This window comes from Bombus fervidus, chromosome 10, assembly GCF_041682495.2.
Source record: "Bombus fervidus isolate BK054 chromosome 10, iyBomFerv1, whole genome shotgun sequence".
Lineage (NCBI taxonomy): Eukaryota > Metazoa > Arthropoda > Insecta > Hymenoptera > Apidae > Bombus > Bombus fervidus.
This window is the reverse complement of record NC_091526.1, coordinates 2,846,405-2,865,408: the sequence shown is the minus strand read 5'-3', so window position 1 is coordinate 2,865,408 and position 19,004 is coordinate 2,846,405.

Sequence of the window (19,004 nt, the reverse complement as noted above, 5' to 3'; positions counted from 1 at the left end):
TCAATAAGTATCTTAAACACTTTAGAGTTGGAGTTCTCAGGAATCACCTTTTTCATTACTTTCTTATCCTGTCGTTATACATTCTATGGTTTAGATTCCCTTTTAAATAATTTAAATTCAATTCTTACCACACTTTTCCGTTACTAGAATCATTTTAATTTAAGCTTTTTTACAAATGGTGCAAACAACACCCCTATCTTGGTATTTAAAATTGTCATATAATATCATTTTTGGTAATTATGTGCAACAGGAGCGACCTCATCGATTTCCATGACTTTGAAACATGTTGTCAAGGTGATCACCCTGAACAACTTTTTCTTGTACATGTTATCGCCGCTCGGCCTTAGTTTCCGAGATACACGCAAAAATATTTTTAATATTATATATTTAATGGTATATAGCTTTTTGGAGTTTGGGTTGGATTTCAATTAAATTGGAATTCATTTTAAGGTGTATTTGCTTCAATTTAATACTCATTATTAACGTTATTATTAACATCTGCTATTATATCGAAAAACGCAGTTATTCGATCGTCGAAATTATGTTGTCGCAAATCTATATAAACAGCTTCACCGAAAATCTCGTTCATAATTGCGTATGCGTGGCAATAAGAAGTGTTTTTGAAAATTTTACTTCAACACCGCACTCGTTGCTCTCTCGTAAAGATCTAATTCGTTGCAATACGAACTACACATAAGTTATCGAGGGATTTCTAAGAAAAATATTTCTTCACTCGCATGTTGTTATTTGGTTGGACGAAATTTTTATGCCTGAGCAGCATGTAAAGTATTGAAGTAAAATTTGTGTTACGCCACGAGGCTTACCATAGGCCGTGTCTCTAACCGCTGCTCGTGGTACTACAGTGTCGCAGACAGATCGTGTTATCACACAAGTGCATAGTTGTCATCAAGCAGCGAGTTCTAGAAACGTCGATTCGCCTTCGGTTCGTTATTTCATCTACACAAAGAAGCTGGCATACGTGATCATACGAAGGCAAAGAAAAAATCGAAGGGCAACAGTATCGTTTGAGGATTCAAACGGAATGCATCGAGAGATTCAGCTGAATAAAATTAAGGTCGCTTAAGCTAACGAATATATCGAGAGATATCCTAAAGTCGAGACGAATTCCTGTATCAAACGAATTGTATTCATCGCTAAATAATTTGTAACGTGTGCATTATAATATTAAATATTATTAAATATTTAATATAAATATAGTTTATATTAACCCTGTTAATTCAGTGTTAAACTCTGTTGAAGTGGTCATCACTTCTAAGAAAACTCTACATCTGATCTTTTAGTTTTCTCAAGCGCTGAAACCACCGACAGCGTATAGACAAAAGATTGCGTCGAAGGCAAACCGTAAACAGTAGATAAGCGACGTTGGCTTCAGGGTTTTCAGTCACACTGCTAGTGTAGCATCAACCACATCCCAATCCACATCAGAGACCAGGCCGCGCTTCGGAACCGATGGGCTGATGACGGAAATAAAGATGTGGCGGCACTCGGCATCAATGTATGTCGCCGAAGGGAGGTGCCTAACGAACCCTCAATATCCCAACGGTCCTTTCGCCGAATGTTCGAAAACGCCTAACAAACGCATGGATAGTGGGGATATTGAGGGATGACAGAGAAAATGAATCGGATTCCGCCAAAAGTCAAGTAGTTGTAAGAGCTTCAGTCTTGAAATGTCGCGGCTGGAGTTCAGAAGTAAATTATAGTTAGTGTAAACCAAGTGTTAAGAAATAAATTCTCTCTTTTTATTTCTTTATTTTTATCTTTTATTTTTCGACTTCGATCTTTTTCGATTTCTCTTTTTTATTTTACGTGACATTAGCGTGCAGATCTGGATCAGCTCAATTATATTCCGATTTGTATTTACACTTCAGTATTTAAAATATATATTTTCTACCTTACAATTTATCCACGCGTTCCTTTGTATTCACATACATCTAGTAACCTCAACAAACTCATTTGAACTACCTCTGTTATCGTAATCGAAACAGGGGAACAACTGATCGATTATCCGAATCGTAGCGAGAATTTACGCAACCGCGTCTCTCCGCGAACGATCGTAACAGTTTTCCAAGACACTTCTTACAGCCTCACGTATGCAGTTGTAAACGAGGTTTCCGCTGAGGCTATTTATTTTGGTCCGTAAAATATGATACGAAAATGTAGAGTTTGATAGCTGATGGATGTAAATAGATAGCTAAACGGCCAAGTAAGCGGCAAACGTGTTAACTATGCTCGTGACTAAGTCAAAAATACACACATATGATTATGATCATTGTAGTGATACCGATAGTTTTTTGCAAATATCTTGGTAACTAAACCAGGGAGAGGTTACATGTATAGGAAAAAGTTGAATATTTCAAGATCATTGAAATTGAGATCGTCCCTGTCCTAAATGATTAATTAGATAATTAAAGGAACTTATCTAATTGGAGTTCAATTATAATTGTAGCGCCTCCTCTGAGAATATAAATTGGTAATGCCATCTGCTTGCAATACTTGCCAGACGTTTAAAGCAAATTAAAAAATAAAAATCGCGCTCTGCTTGTGTTTTCAGCGTTGCCGTTCTTCCACCGGTTCACGGCTGTCGCTAGTTTAAAATATTGCCGTTATTATTTAAGCTTGAGTATTCGATTGAAAAACGAGGAACAATTAGGTTCGTTTAATTATATAATTGTAATACTCTTCCTCAAAATGAATTGGGAGATGTTTAAAGCATCTAACGGGAACCAGAGACTCGAGAAAAAGTTGTAAATTCAACTACTACAAGACGAGAAGAATAAAGATTTTTTATTATACCTAAACATAATAAAACAAAGATAGCTGTTATACAAAGAAAAGGTTTAAAAATAAATATCTGAGAAAAACATTCTAACTTATCATCTTAAAGTTATCTTATATGAATTAAGTCTCCAAAATCGCATTTGCAAACACATTTGCGTCATGTATAATCGATAAATCATAAAATTTGGCGAGCTTCATTCCGTTCATCTGGCTGCTCTACAAATAACATCAATATTAACACCTTCTTTCTTGGCAACAAAAGTCGACGCATATGTTGTGCTGTGTGTGTGTTTATATCAATACAACTATTCTCTAAGCCGCGTTTGACCCATCGTCTCAGCGTACTGTTTTATGCGTTAATAATCATAATTTGTTATTTTTTAAAAGAGATAAAAATGTTCTTTGTTGAATGTTAACATAGAGAAAATATTTATCTGCTACTTATATCGAGCTACAATAAATAAAAATCGTTTTCCATTTAATGCAGAAGTCTTTATCCTATCAGGTATTTTTATTTCGAAAGAATCGAGTTTTATTCTACTATTCTCGAGCCTTATAAATGTTAAAGTCTGAATGCTGTGGCTAGTGATCAAGGCAAGTAATTGTCTCGAAGGTTAACCTTTCGAAGAACAAAAAATCATTTCAAGAACAAAAACATTCATCAAATAAAACGACAAGGACTACTCTAGGATTCTACGTTTCGTGGTGTTTTGGATTACGTAATCTCATCTCTGCTACACCTTTGAAAAATCTCCTTATGTTGTTATCCTGCCCTATACTTCTGGTTTTAGTAAACGAGAGATCGTCGACTAAAGACTAGTGAGTGAACAGTATTTAGTTGTTTTTCCAAACTCCTGAGACAGACACGCAAGAACGTCCCAATCTATAGATTTTCTGGCAAAAGCTCCACCATTAAGGCTCTATCGTGCTGCTTAATCAAAAGAAGATATAATTTTTGGTTATTATTCTTCGGGTGTACTCCATACCCTAAACGGTTTGCGAATAACATCGTCAAGACCAGGGATAGCTTCCGCCATGTGGATGAGAGTCTCTATTAGGAGAAATTAATAAATTACTATTTGGCCTAGAAACTAACGGCTCTTTTACAAGTATTGATCGGTACAATGGATACGACGCGTGTATCGCGTAAATTTTAGTGATGACGAGTTGACTGACTTCAATAGATGACTGCTCTAATGGTAAGACCGTTGACTTGACTACACGAAGATTATAAGAGTAGTAGTAGACCCGTCTCGTACTATTAAGGAGGAAAGCTCGGTGTGGATGTGTCTTTTTGAACTAAGAACGCGGATTCGTTGTTCACACTTTTCGGTAGGAAAGTGAGGATTAACGATCCGCGATGCCCATTGGTTATAGCTAACGATAATAAATAAAATTATGAGGAGAAAGTCTCCTGCAGATGTGGCTCATGGGTGTCCTTGTTCATGAGGAAAACCTGCTATTTCGATAGACAAACACCCGCTTTCTCCGTAATTGATAAGAGCGTGCAATAAACATAAGGACTGTTTTAAGGACCATCCATAAACCGAAAATACTTATATGTATAGAGATTAAGCTAAAAAGATCCGATTTATGGTGTTTCCTTAGGTTTATTACGGGTCAGTGTAACAATGTGTAGGTCTTGGCAGCCAGACCGTGAGGGACCTCGCACGGACCATCTCACGCGACGTAACACATGGTAAGTAGAATTTGACCCGTGACACGTGCGGCGACCAGTCTAGGATTACTATTGTTCCTGTCACACAATGGCTCTTAATCTTTCAGGGAACTCTTCAAATTAAATAATTGCTCCAATTTAATGTGAGTGCGTCTATTGTACTAATATTGGGGTGTTTAAACTAGGAGACACAGCGCTCACATTCCGTGTTTATACGACTAGTAAATAGGTCAATCTCGGGCTTACCGAGATAATTTACGATAGTTTTAAAGGCTTTATTGCGTAAGGATTATTCTGTCTCGGGTTCTAGTCTACGAGATTCTCTATCAACTTCTGTATGTTCTTTGGATTTTATATATGAGGCGTAAAGTCAAATATTTCTCTCTTCGCGTCAAGATTTGATTATGAAATTTAACGCGGTTGATTATTGAGATTCTGAAACGTACTTCTCTCATTCTGCTAACATAAGAGATGGCTACTGTATTATCAAATCGTAGTAAAGTATCGCAGTCTCTCGACTCTTTGGTGAAATAACGTAATCCAAAATAGGCTGCCTTTAACTCGACAACACTCATTGCCAATTTATGGTCCTCTTTGACCCTTTGAGCGCAGCGTTGTCCGACGTTAAGCGTGCGCCGTGGGTTGCCCACTCTTTACGAAAAAGCACACCGTGGGCTGCGTATTTCTTACGAAAGAGCGCAAGTTGAGCAGACTGAATCTTCATTGCAAAATATACTGATTGTAACTAAAATAAATTATGTAGTGACCTCGCTTGTCTTAATCGATTGCGAAGAGAATCAAGCGGTGCGATAGCATTCGTCATATTTGTTACTTTATAAAGTACATCTATGTAAACTCCCTAGAGTTCATAGAGTTCATGTGATAGGGGCTCTCTCTCTTTCTGTTCACGGATAGCACGACTTTCTTTGTTTCACAGACAGAGCAACTTTCTTTTTTGTTTTACGGACAACCATTTTGAGAGATAGACAACATCAGAGATAGACAAGATCACAGAATAATTATTTAAAATACTGAAGATTGACGGAGAAAGATCGGTAGCTCAGGACGTTGAAAATCGATTCTCGATTTTCAGGTAGACATTGCACAGAACTTGTTATTTATTGTTTACTGTTATAGATTTGTATTAATTGTTGTTTACTCCTGTATCTCATTTAAGTATTTTCACAATAAACTCGATTTTCAGACTTCAGAATCGATCACTTGAATTACCCCGAGATTTACGACATCACAAATATTTCAAGTTTTGTTCAATAAAAATTATAAGATGACAATGAAATACAAAATATCATTAATCGTCCATAGCGTTCAAATGTACTGAAACTTTACGATATAAAATCGAAACAGCGCGGTCGCGCTGCTTGGGACTCAACCGATTAAGAACAATGTCATTTAAACTACTAGAGTATTGCATACTCTGCCGAGATTGTTACGCCAAATTGATTATGGTTAGAGTGATCGGTAGTATCGTTCTGGTTGTGTTCTAATGTCTTTTGTTGCAGCCTTGTCTCCTCCATTGGTATAGCCTGCTGTTACTACGGTTCACCTCCCCGGTATATCCATCGGCAACGTTCTACTCGTCGTTCTCGTACGCGTGCCGCTGTTAGAATTTAATCTTGAAGTTAAGATTAATAATCTGTAGAAGACACAATGTTTATGTTGAAATAATATTCAGTGATGTTTATTAAACAGAACTACAGAACCAAATGTATATAAGCGAGTGATATAATTTTTTTGTTATTGATTATTTGTTTAAATTTTTACAATTTGTCCAGAAGGACATTTGGTAAAATATTATAGCTTAAAGAATAAAAATATAGCATGTGGATGGTTACCCCCAGCGGGGTTCCATCTTCTAGGTTGCCTATTGCATCTCTATTGCGAGGTCTGCGGGATGCTTCCTCTTCAGTCTTCTTTCTATTTTGGTTTTATTTGTTTCAGCAACCAGCTGGTTTGGGTGTGCTGCAAGTCTTTCTTTGTACTTTTTTGCGTATCTAGCGATTTCCTCTTTGACTGTTGGAATTTTTAGATCTTTTCGGAGGTCTTCATTTTTGACGTACCATAGAGCGTTAATTATTGTCCTTAAAATTTTTGCTTGCTCTATTTCTATTTTGCTTATGTGACTCATTGTTGCCGTCCTCCATAGTGGGACTCCGTATGTCCCGATTGGTTTGATTATTATCTATTTCTTCCATTAATGAGCTGAAGAAGTTTCTTAAAGGTAATTCTTGCAGCCATCGCTGCTTGTCTGTATCTGGGTTTCCTGCAGCATTTGTGCCTGGAATTATTTTTCGTTTTTTGCTAGTCTTTGCTAGCTTCCAGTTTTCGTCCTGGTAACTTATTTCGTTGTCGTGTCTGCACTCCTCCTGTCTCCACTGCTCTTCCATTTCTTCTGTTTCCATATCATTTTGGTTGTTATTATTTTGCTGTTGTTGCTGTAAGCCTGGTAAATCTGACGACCCTTTTATATAATATTTTTCTCCTTTGGTTGCAATCCTGATTGTTTATATCTGCTGCTGCATTGTTTGTCACTATCACTATTCGTAGCACTTCTCTGAATCACTTGACTGGAGCACACGTTTGCTTACACACATCTGTTTGCCTCGGTTGCCCGAGCGATACTGAGTGATATAATTAACAACGTATACAAGAATTGTTAATTGTTGGCCAGTTACTCTCAGACTAGACGTAGGTAGTGACCCATGATCCCTTAAATATTTTGAACCTAACTCTCTATACAGTATTGAGTATGACCTGTGTAAGTGTCCTGTTCAAATGCCTGTGTGGATGTTGTGTAAGGGTATTGTGCCTATGCGTGAAATATCGTTGTATTCCAACAGCCGCCTATGGTTGGAAATTCTAGTTTTGTGATTGCGGACCTTGACATCGTTGCTGGGATTTTAACTTTGCACTATCCGCACTTGATCGCAAATATGTTAAACACGATCTTGAGTCAGGTGAACTGTAGCGCCCTAATTAAATCAAAGGGACTCCATGATAGATAGAAACCTAATAAGGCGGGTAAGGAAAGTAATATCTTTCACTTCTTTAGAAAACGAAAGTAATGATTTTGATTTCTTATAGCAATAAATATAATCTCAATCAGGCTAGAACCCGAAAGAGCAACTTTGGATTTCTAATAAATTAGAGTGGTAAAAAATCCGTCGTAACTTGTCGTAAATTCGTTTACGTCGCTTTCGATTTATCCTGCTTTTAACGCAATTTCTGATTATTCCTTCCATGCTGCTGCTTAAATGCTCTGATTCAAATGACGAATATCATCCTTTCCCGACATTTTGAAACCCGTGTGGTTCACCCGATATGAAAAAAAGAAATGGTAGGCGAGCAACGACGCTGGCGGCACAGGCAAAGCGCGATTTCCGATTTTTAATTCGCTTTAAATGTGTGGCAGGGAAGGAGTACTATCAACTGATCTCGAAATACAGTTATCTTAAATTTTGCTTCTGAAACAAAAATGATAATTCAGTTTCTACAATGTGAAATAGTCATTCTTAAAGCCTCTTAAAGTTTGTGCAGGCTTTCTTTTTTCTCGCAACCTACCTTTTCTTCCGCCTTTCTTTTTAACATTATGGGGATGCGAAAAATAAAAATATTCGATACTAAACAAGCGTATTACATAATCAAAGCAATTATTAACAACAATAGAAAGGTACCCACCGTCGTCATTCAAAAGTTAAGATAAGAAACTCGCCGTCTTCCATTTTCGTTTAAGAGGAACACGAATTCTTGATTCTCTTAATTTAAACAAGTGCTAAAACACGACGCGATACAGCAATCCGACAAGTGAATCGTCGTTGCACAGCAAAAAATTTTGTGTGTACGGAAGCACTATTGTACGTGCGTGACCGTGCACGCATTCTAGCAAGAATATTTGCCTGTGATCGTATTCACGAGCTATAACTCCGCAGAGAGAAAACTTAAGTAAGCGATTCCACATAATAGGAAAATGCATTGAACGTGTATTTAGTAGTGATTATGGCATGAGATAGCAGATCTAAAACGTATAATCTTAGCTTTGGGAAATCATGCGCCGAAAGATATAGGCTCCTATAGATCTTTACTGCTATTAGATGTAATGGGCGGCGATTAGTATAACAATATGAGTGGGAATAATGTATATAGTTGAGAGATAAATATATGTATGTGTATGATAATGTATATGTACGTATATATTGAGCTCAAAAGCGATCAATGAGCGAAAAGAAGACTATCCTATGAGGAGAGATATCGGTATTAATTTGAATCAGTAAAGAGTCGTAGAATATCGGTCATTCTAAGTTTATGCGCTTTAATTTGGCCTACTCTTGGTAAGCGTCATGTTTGAAAAAAGCAACTTGTAGCGCATCATACAATGATATTTAATAAAAGAGGACACATCGTTTTTTTTTTAATTTTACCATAAAGATTAATCATTCGCAAAGATAAGAAAGTTGTAATTTGTAACGAATGAAACATTGACGTCGGCTTAACTATTTAGTTGGCAAACTTTAATGTCTAGATAATTAATAATGTTAGTGTTGAGGTTGACTGATTGAAAAACGAGTGGATGAATTTGTAATAGAAAAACATATTTAAATAAATAAAGGTATAAGCATAATGTGTAAGTTTATGCTGATCCAGATCCTCGCTCTCATAGTGTTACAATAAAATAGAATCGATAGGGAACACGTTCATATATTTATAGCAAAAGGACATTACCAAAAAAGTTAACCTTACAGCTTTAGCTAAAGGCTACAAACAACATAAATAGAAATCTATTTATTAGTTCCTTTGTTCCTAGATCTTGTAACCCAGAACATAATGTATATTAAAGGGAACAATAATATGAACCTCTCCTTATTTAGAATATTTTTTGTTTCACTAAACTCAGTTTCCTGCGTAATGGTGATCTCTAGGTAACGAATGTGCATAAATAAAGATTTTTTTTCTTTTTTGCATTTATTTTACAATCAATTCTCGTTGGAGAATTTTAAGTAAATTTATCTGGCGTGGTACTATGACATGGTTAATAAGTGTTTATAGTATGTTTGATTCTATTTGAATCTAGTGCTTAGGTCTAAGGTGTAATACCTTTTTAGCCTGCGGATCTGTTCCGACGTGTCGAGTAGTTGAGTAATTAGAGGGTTTTGATGGTTGTTAACTCTTGTGTTATGTCTATTGCTGAATTTGGATAATTCTTCTTTGATTGTGGGTATCTCGAGGTCGTGATGTATCGTTTCCTTGGTGACGTACCAAGGGGCATCTATTAAGGATCTTAAGGTTTTCGATTGGAATCGTTGAAGAATTTCTATGTTGGAATTACTTGCTGTTCCCCATAGTTGGATTCCATAAGCCCAAACAGGTTTTAATATGGCTTTGTATAGTGTAATTTTACTTTGCGTGTTTAAGTTGGAACATCGGCCGATGAGCCAGCAGAATTTTTTAAATTTTGCTTCGAGATGTTTGGTTTTATCTAAGATATGTTGTTTCCATGTCAATCTTCTGTCCAGAATTATGCCCAGATATCTGACTGACTCTTTATATGGAATAGGTATATTGTTTGTCGTCACCTGTGGTTAAGTTTGTCCCGTAGCGTGAAAGTTATGTGGCTGGATTTGTTTTCGTTGACTTTGAAGCGTCATTTGTGGAATCACTCTTCCATAGAGTGGAGACGTTGCTGGAGAATAGAGGAAGCAATTGTGGGTTCTGAGTGCGAGGCTAATAAGGCTGTATCGTCTGCAAATGTCGCTGTGGTTATCACAAATAAAGATGTAGTTTTTTTTGTAGTAGTTACTTCAACAGTTAGTAAAAAACATTTAAATACAGTAGAACTTTTATTTAGCCATTAGTTTAAGAATGTCACAAGTAAAATTATCGATGATCGTTCCACGTTAGCCCAACCTTTACATTTGATATACAGCACCTGATATTAAATGATTCTTTGAAAATCATGCTCTTAGCGACTTGATCAAAGTCTAGTTCCTTCCTAGATGAGCTAATCTTTTTACTTCTCTCTTCTTCTAACGTCCTTTCTCTTTTGATTTATTCGTACTTCTTTAGTGCTTCCTCAACCTTTTTTTGTTTTCGTTTGAAAAATTAGTAAATTAACTAAACAATTACACCTTAGCAAATACGAAGCAAATCGCAAAAGCCGAGACATTTACGTATATTTGATAGTAATACAAAGATGACGTACGTAATACGACAAAATTTAATTACTTGAAGAGTAAGAAGTCAGCTATGAAAAGCAACCTTACGTAAATAACGATGCTAATACGACCTAATAGCAGCGAAGAACTATTATACAGAGGGGTGTCCCATAGTTGGTGGTACAACCAAGTAGCGGCTGATCCTACGTGAAAAAATAGATTGAAAATATTCAATGAATCTTGTCAAGAAAATCGAATTTGGAAAGATATATATAAAGTTGGCTAATTCCACTCTAAACAAAAGTACATAATTAATAGAAGCTTAAACGACGTGTGAAAATAAGTTAAAAACGTAGAATAACACTTTTTCATGTTAAGGTTTATCTCGATAAAATAGAGAGGAACGCGTGGATGAATGTGTAATAGAAATATATTTAAGTAAATATAAGTACAGTGTATGCTAATCCAGATCCGCACGCTGGTGTCACGTAATTTTAAATGATAACCAATTAATTCAGTGAATGGCTGCCTTTATTGGTAGCACAGTTAAGTTTTTAGTACACAAAGATTACAAGAACCGTCGCAGACCCGTCTCATACCATCAAGGAGGAAAGCTCGGCGTGGGTGTGCCCTTTTGAACTAAGAACGCGGATTCGTCGTTCACACTTTTCGGTAGAAAAGTGAGGGTAACGATCCGCGATGCCCATTGGTTAATAAATGAAACTATGAAGACAAAGAAAAGCAGATGTGGCTCATGGGCATCCTTGTTCATGGGAAAAGCCTGCTATTTCGCCAAACACCCGCTTTCTCCGTAATTGGTAAGAGGGTGCAAACACATAAAGACCATCCGTAAGCCGAAAATACTTATATGAATAGAAATGAAACTAAACAGATTCGGTTTATGGTATTTCCTTAGGTTTGTTGCGGGTCAGTGCAACAATGAGTAGGTCTTGGCGGCCAGACCGTGAGGAACCTCGCAAGGACCATCGCATTTGACGTAACACGTGGCAAGCAAAACTCGATCCGTGACACTGGCAGCGTTGCATTACAACAAAGCTTCAAGGCCATGTGCCTATGGGTATTTATATTGTCACGTGCCGCGATCCGCGCGATCCGTGGCACAAAAGTAAACTTGATAAATTCTCTTAAACCGAGGTAATTAAAAACGTTTATTTAAAACCGTGTTTACAGTATTTGAAGTGTAAGGCAATTAAAGCCGCTAGAAGCTATATTTTGCGAAAACTCATCTAACTATATTTTTATAGTATGTCTTTATAACGATACTATGTCAATTTAAATTGTAAGCAAAGTCGGCAATTGAATAAACGTTGGGGATCTTCCCAAACATTTTCAAAAGAAAGACCCCGACGTTTTTTCATCTCCGACGGATATAAATGTAGCGACTCAGAGAAGTCAGTATGTGAATATTTACCGTTCGGTTATCGAGTAAATTAGTTATCGTTTTGTCTATCGAAGACTCAGTTATCATTTTGTCTAGTGAAGAATTAGTTATCATTTTGTCTATCCACGGCAGATATACCAACAACTGTCAACAGCAAAACACTGACGTTTGCGGACGATACGGCCATACTAGTGAGGCATGCAAATCCAGAAACAGCCGCCGCACTACTACAAGAACACATTACAAAAATAGAAAAATGGCTGCAAAACAAATAAATAAAAGCGAACACCATCAAGTGCAACCACATAACATTTACACTTAGAAAAGGAAAAACACCAGATATCCAACTGAACGGCGCCCACATAGCACAAACAAAGCAAGTCAAATATCTAGGAATACATTTAGACACACACCTTACATGGAAGCACCATATAAAATCAATAATAAACAGAATAAGTGCAAAAAGGAAGCAGATGTACTGGTTAATTAATAGAAAATCTAAATTAAGCATAATGAATAAACTAAATATATACAAAACAATAATCAAACCAATCTGGACATACGGAGTCCCACTATGGGGGACGGCAGAATGAGTCACATAAGCAAAATAGAAATAGAGCAAGCAAAAATTTTAAGGACAATAGTTAACGCTCCATGGTACATCAGAAATGAAGACCTACGAAAAGATCTAAAAATTCCAACAGTCAAAGAGGAAATCGCTAGATACGCAAAAAAGTACAAAGAAAGACTTGCAGCACACCCAAACCAGCTGGTTGCTGAAACAAATAAAACCAAAATAGAAAGAAGACTGAAGAGGAAGCATCCCGCAGACCTCGCAATAGAGATGCAATAGGCAACCTAGAAGATGGAACCCCGCTGGGGGTAACCATCCACATGCTTTAAAAATATTTTAAGTATTTTCAAAACGTTAATACTTATGTTGCTAATTTAATTATGTAACAATATAGAAATGAAATAAACATTATGTCGTCCGTACAATTAAACTGTTTCCTCACTTTTCTCCATATTTTGAGAGTATTTTCGTCCAGTCGCGGGAAGACGCGGTCGCGTTGAAGCGCATCAACGGGAGTCGTAAATTCCCGTTACGATTAAACGAATCGACACCACGAGCAGGGCGATCCCCTTATTTCTTATAGGATAATAGGGGTGTTTGGTTTTGAATATAACTGGAATCTACAGTTATATAATCTATATCTATTTATTTAACCAGCTAACAATACTTGTTGCGTCGACAAATATTGTTTGACTTCGTCGTGTCAGAAAGTACAATAATTTATTGATCCGAAGGTTAATCGATTTTATGGGTAGAGCACCGAGAACTTGACTTTTGATATTTTTCGATATTCGTTAAATTCGCGATTTTATTCGTCAGGGCTTACGATGTATGGAGTATGATTTCTGAAAAAAGACTAACTGCCCTGGGATAAATTCTTTGTCCTCTCGGGGAGACGACCCCCACTGCGTTCAGATCACGCCACCGCTCGCGCCGATGATCATGTCACGTAAAATAATAAAAAAACACAAAAAATAATAAAAAAACATAAAAAAAAGACAGAATTTATTTCTTCACACTTGATTTACACTTGACTTCCGAACTCTAGGAGCGACTTTTTAAGACTGAAGCTCTTACAATTCCGCCTTTAAAAACTGATTTGTTTCTTTCTTTGTCATCCCTTAATATCCCCACTATCCACGCGTTTGTTAGTCGTTCTCGAATATTCGGCAAAAGGACCGTTGGAATATTGAGGGTTCATTGAGCACTTCGCCTCGCCGACACACACTGTCGCCGAGTGCGGCCGCATCTTTATTTCTATCATCAGCGGTTCCGAAGCGCGGCCCGGTCTTTGATGTAGATCGAGGTGTAGTTGATGTTACAATCACGTATGCCGACTTCTTTGTGAAAATAAAGAACGGACCGAAATCGACGTTTCTGGAACTCGCGGCCGGGCGGCAACCATGCGCTTGTAACATCAACTACACCTCGATCTACATCAGAGACCGAGCCGCGCTTCGGAACCGATGGACTGATGATAGAAATAAAGATGCGGCCGCACTCGGCGACAGTGTATGTCGGCGAGGCGAAGTGCTCAATGAACCCTCAATATCCCAGCGGTCCTTTCGCCGAATATTCGAGAACAACGGCTAACAAACGCGTGGATAGTGGGGATATTGAGGTTTCTTTCTTTGTCAGAAAGAAAGAAACAAATCAGTTTTTAAAGGTGGAATTGTAAGAGCGTCAGTCTTAAAAAGTCGCTCCTAGAGTTCAGAAGTCAAGTGTAAACCAAGTGTGAAGAAATAAATTCTGTCTTTGTATTTCTGTATTTTCGTTTTTTATCTTTTATTTTACGTCTTCGATTTTTCCTTCCTTTTTTTTCTTTTTTTTTTTTTTTACCTGACATGCTCGTCGATACATTGTATGTTTCGTCGGGAAGATGAGACAATTCGTATATGACGCTGGAGGACCGCGAGAGACGGTTAGAAACACGAACCATACCAAGCCTCGCGACGTAACAGACAGTTTTTTTTTTATGATCTTTAGAGATTCGTTATTAAAGTTGCTTTTGGTATGCCTCGTTGTTACTTGCCGCTGAATCACCTACCATAATAAAATAACAAACATAATTGAAGTCAGAACAACAATAAATCGTCCCCTCTCTGCCACGCAGTGTTGTCGCATTGTCGCTCAGCTGCTATACAAACTTGTTGTGATTTTCGAAGGGGAATAAGTAAATAGGCGGTCACGCATATTTAACTGCAGCCACAGGCACATAGGGACGCGTCTTTAACGAAGCGACTCGTGTCCAGTGTTTAGAACCGTCCAGAAATTGAGTCATGACTTATTGTAAAAAATCAACATGGAATATAACAAAATTCGAGTTCTTGCGAAATAGACAGAGTAGAGTGTTTTTGTGTGAGACATTTTTGTCTTCCATATTGATTTTTCACAACTAGCCACGACTCAATTTTTTAATGGTTTTCCCTAAGCTTCGATATATGAATATCGAGACTTGTTTATATGATCGTGGTTCAGCCATAGCCTAATCAGCCAGAGCGCGGTTTCCTTCTTTTATTTGAAGGTATATAGATAGAAGTTGTACGATTATACCAGAGAAATAAATTTTTCTTCGCCATTGAGCTTATCGCCTGCAACATCTTCGCTGCACTCGTGATGGGTTTCGTTGTTATTAACTCGGTTGTCGGTTACGATCGATGCATTGTTTATACTCGGTGGAGTTGGCTCAGTTTCAGATCAGTTTCCGCTGATCACAGATTCGCAATGTCTGGAGACGCCTGACTGCAGACAATTTACATTGCTTTTCATTTTGCACGCTGGGCTGGTTTGCATAAGATTACGAATTATTCGTGCACAATCACATTGCTCCAGATCGTGCTGGTAAGCAGCAAGCACGAGTCATCCATTTCGTCGAACTGTGTTACTTTTCTTCGTTTTGGCTATATACGGATTAGGATTATTATCCTGATATACACCTTCGCCATACAGTCTCATGTCTACCACTCAGTCTTTGTCGTCTTTACTCGATTCGAGTAGCTTCTTCAAACGGTGTCGCTTATCGTACAATTTCCCCTGCTTCTCTTTTCTCATATTTTCTTTGAGAGCTACTTTATCGTGTTCTACGAAAGAGCCCGAGGTTTTCGGAAAAATAGGAATATGAGACCGAATCCTTCTCGAATTATTAACTCTGCAGGCGAATAAGCATTTTCTAGTGGCGTTTTTCTAGAAGATAAAAGTCCTACCATAATACCTTCGCATTTTTTATGATGCTTTTAGCAATCTCCACCGCGGCTTCTGCAACGCCATTGCTCTACGAGAATCTTGGAGAACTTGCTACGTTGTTGATAAACTTGTTCAAAGTCCAAATCACTCGCAAACCGACCAAGATCGGTGAAAAATTGAGTGCCGTAGTCAGTTCTCGAGACTTCTAGAATATCAAATCTAGCGAACATTGCTTTACAGATCAACCTGCAGATCAAACTGTCAAAAGAGAAAATTTATACTGGCTCATTGAGAAATACCTGTGATGACCAAGGACATGCACAAGCAAAAATCTTTTGCGTGCCAATGATCGGTACAATTTATGACACGCGCGCCAGCGAAGCTATTTTCGAGGAAGCTGTTTTTTATCCATCGCTTTCGTTACTTTTGCGTGTATGCATTTTTCCGATCAAGTTTTGTCACCAGTCTCGCTCGGGCAACCGAGGCGAACAGATGTGCGTAGGCAAACGTGTGCTCCAGTCAAGTGATTCAGAGAAGTGCTACGAATAGTGTTAGCGACAAACAATGCAACAACAGATATCAACGATCAAGATTGCAACCAATGGAGAAAAATATTACATAAAAGGGTCATCAGATTTACCAGGCTTACAGCAACAACAGCAAAATCATAACAACCAAAATGATATGGAAATAGAAGAAATGGAAGAGCAGCGGAGACAGGAGGAGTGCAGACAAGATAACAAAATAAGTTACCAGGACGAAAACTGGAAGCTAGCAAAGACTAGCAAAAAACGTAAAATAATTCCAGACACAAATGCTGCAGGAAACCCAGATACAGGAAAGCAGCGATGGCTGCAAGAATTACCTTTAAGAAACTCCTTCAGCTCACTAACGGAAGAAATAGACAATGACCCGACAAGCAAAACCACAACTAAAACTCCTTACATATCAAAACCACCACCAATATTTGTTGAGGCCCAAATAATAGACCCGCTTATTGATCGACTAAACAATGTAGTCGGGAAGGATAACTACACAATAAAACAAACAAAATTAGAACAAGTAAAAATTCAAACAAACACCCCAGAAGTTTATAGGAAAGTGATAAATGAACTAAAGGAAAAAAATGCTATATACCACACGTACCAACTCAAAACAGAAAGGAGCTATAAAATAGTTATAAGAGGTTTACATCCAAAAACTAACACAAAAAAATTAAGTGAAGAATTAGGAAAAATTGGCCATGAAACAAGAGCAATAAACAATATGACAAGATACGATACGAAGCAACCATTGCCACTATTCTTAATAGAACTGGAACCCAGAACCAATAACAAGGAAATCTATGAAATCAAAAAAATACTAAATACAATTGTAACAGTGGAACCACCACGCTACAAAAAAGAAATACCACAATGCATGCGGTGTCAACAATACGGACACACAAAAAATTATTGCAACAGAAGCCCGGCATGTGTTAAATGTGCAAAAAATCACCTAACAATACACTGCCCATACACAGGAAAAATAGAACAAGTTAAATGCTATAATTGTAACGGAAACCACCCAGCCAGCTACAAAGGATGTGAAATAAGGAAACAAATACAACGTAAACTGTTTCCTCCACTTCGCAACAGATCACACAATGACCATCAACCACAACAAAGTATAACGGATAACGAAACAACATTGAAAGCACAACAGGAACTAGACGCTATAAGCAGAAACAGAGATCCCCAAGGTAAACGAAGCTACGCACAAGTAACTAAAAACATTAGCAAACCAACGCTTGCAATCAATCAGAATGAAAACAATAACATCGAAGACGTTACAGACATCAAAGAAATGCTCAAACAATCCATTAAAGGTATGGAAATGTTAGGAAAAATGGTAAGTGATCTAAACACAATACTAAGACAACAAGCACAACAAACAACAATCATGTTACAACTACTTACTAACTTGCTAAGTAAAAAATAGAGATGGACATTTTGAAAATAGCAGTCTGGAACTCCAATGGCTTGCAACAGCGAGCCCACGAAACTAAAATATTTTTGTATAAAAATAATATTGATATACTACTTGTCTCAGAAACACATTTCACCCTAAAAAACTACATGAAAATACCGTACTACACCATATACGATACCAAACATCCCTCAGGTAAAGCACATGGAGGAACTGCAGTAATAATAAAAAATGACATCAAGCATCACTTACATAGTCAAACAAATCAAGAACACCTACAAGCAACCACTGTCACAATACAAACCAATGACAATTACTTCCAGATGTCAGCAGTATATGCACCTCCGAGACACAAAATGACACTTAAAAAATGGGAAGAGTACTTCCAATCCTTAGGGGACAAATATATAGCGGCAGGAGACTTTAATGCAAAGCACACATTATGGGGTTCGAGAATTAGCACACCGAGAGGTAGAACATTGGAAAAATACATTAGAAGCAGCAACCTCAACGTACTATCTACAGGAAAACCAACGTACTGGCCGACAGACCCCAATAAAATACCTGACCTGTTGGATTTTGCAGTAACAAAAGGGCTAAATGAAAGCAAATTAAAAATAACAACCAGCCTCGAGCTTAACTCCGACCATACACCAATTATAATAGAATATACAAGCAAACCACTAGTTTATAACAAGTCAGAGTCGCTTTGCAATAAAACCACCAACTGGCAAACTTTCAAAGAACTGATCGAAAACAAAATCAACTGCAATATCCCGTTGAAAACACCTGAACACATTGAGCAGGCAGTAGCAACTTTGACAGAAATAATACAGGAAGCAGCGTGGGCAACCACCACCTATGAAACAAATAGCAGGCAATCAAAAATTATTCCGCAGGACATCCTAGACAAAATCAGGGAAAAAAGAAAAGCGAAAGCAAAATGGCAAAAACAGAGAACACGAGAAAACAAGAAAAACCTAAATAAACTTGCAAAGGAACTAAAGAATAAAATAAGGGAACATCATAATAACGAATTCTCAAAATTCATCGAATCACTATCCGCGCATGAGAATACCGACTACTCCCTATGGAAAGTCACTAACAAAATTAAGAAAACAGTAAAAACAATCCCAGCAATCAGAAAAATGGACAACACATGGGCCAGAACCAACGAAGAACAGGCAGAAGAATTCTCAAAGCACCTACAAAATATATTTTCGCCGTATGAAA